Below are 501 nucleotides of genomic sequence, written 5' to 3'. Positions count from 1 at the left end.
GGCTACCATGTGCTTCATCCCTGTTACCACAGGAAACGACGTCCCTCCTGTTCTGACACGTCCCTCGGGAAGGTAAATATTGACCCTGACACGCACATGCTCTCGCACACACGCGCTCTCTCACGCACACTCTCGCACACGTGTGCTCTCTCACGCACACGCTCTTGCACACACGTGCTCTCTCACGCACACACTCTCGCACGCGTGTGCTCTCTCACGCAACGCTCTCGCACACACGTGCTCTCTCACGCACACGCTCTCGCACACACGTGCTCTCTCATGCACACGCTCTCGCACACATGTGCTGTCTCTCGCACACGTGTGCTCTCTCACGCACACGCTCTCGCACACGTGCTCTCTCACGCACACTCGTACACAGTGCTCTCTCACGCACACTCGCACACACGTGCTCTCTCACGCACACTCGCACACACGTGCTCTCTCACGCACACTCGCACACACATGCTCTCTCACGCACACGCTCTCGCACACATGTGCTGT

General features: G+C 58.9%; 1 protein-coding gene across 1 annotated transcript in view; it reads left to right on the top strand.

The window, feature by feature from the left end:
• Dctn6 (dynactin subunit 6) overlaps positions 1–501 on the top strand; it is a 29,261-nt gene that overhangs the window by 16,451 nt on the left and 12,309 nt on the right. The window lies entirely within an intron of this gene.

Source organism: Microtus ochrogaster, linkage group LG7_11 (assembly GCF_000317375.1).
Source record: "Microtus ochrogaster isolate Prairie Vole_2 linkage group LG7_11, MicOch1.0, whole genome shotgun sequence".
NCBI classification, from domain to species: domain Eukaryota; kingdom Metazoa; phylum Chordata; class Mammalia; order Rodentia; family Cricetidae; genus Microtus; species Microtus ochrogaster.
This window is presented reverse-complemented; position numbering and strand designations above follow the sequence as displayed.